Below are 577 nucleotides of genomic sequence, written 5' to 3' on the forward strand. Positions count from 1 at the left end.
AAAAAAAGAATGACTAGGCATGCTCCAGGTTTGATTAATAACTCCTGAACCTTCCTCTGGGCAACAAGAGGTAAGGATGATGGCCTCAGTGTCCCAAAAGTGAGTTAAAACTAACTGAACCCTAAAGCCTGAAAGGACTCCTTAGCATAGCAGGTATACTGTCGTGAGAGGTGTTGGTGGGTGACTATGCCATTTTAGAGATGTGTTTACAGGAAGTGCAATGGTAATGACTTGAGATTCTTGTAATTAGAATTAATTTGTCACAAAGCACCAACTAAATTTTTTTTTATTTTATAGAAAAAGGATAAGACATAATTTCATAACACAGTAATAGGAGAACAACGATGCATCACACATTATCATCTTAAAAGTACTCATCTCAAGATGTGGGCATAAAAATTCTCCAGTTGATAGTAGCATGAACCTTCCCTTTCAATGAACTAAGAGACACTAATGTTATAGCTCATTTGCATCTTTCCTTTTTCTCCCATCCTAATACCTTTTTCCTTTAATCAATTTTTTCTCTCTTTAAAATATCTATTGTATATTTTATTTTATTTTACCTTACTTACTTATT

Source organism: Octodon degus, unplaced genomic scaffold, assembly GCF_000260255.1.
Source record: "Octodon degus isolate 3935 unplaced genomic scaffold, OctDeg1.0 scaffold00262, whole genome shotgun sequence".
Lineage (NCBI taxonomy): Eukaryota > Metazoa > Chordata > Mammalia > Rodentia > Octodontidae > Octodon > Octodon degus.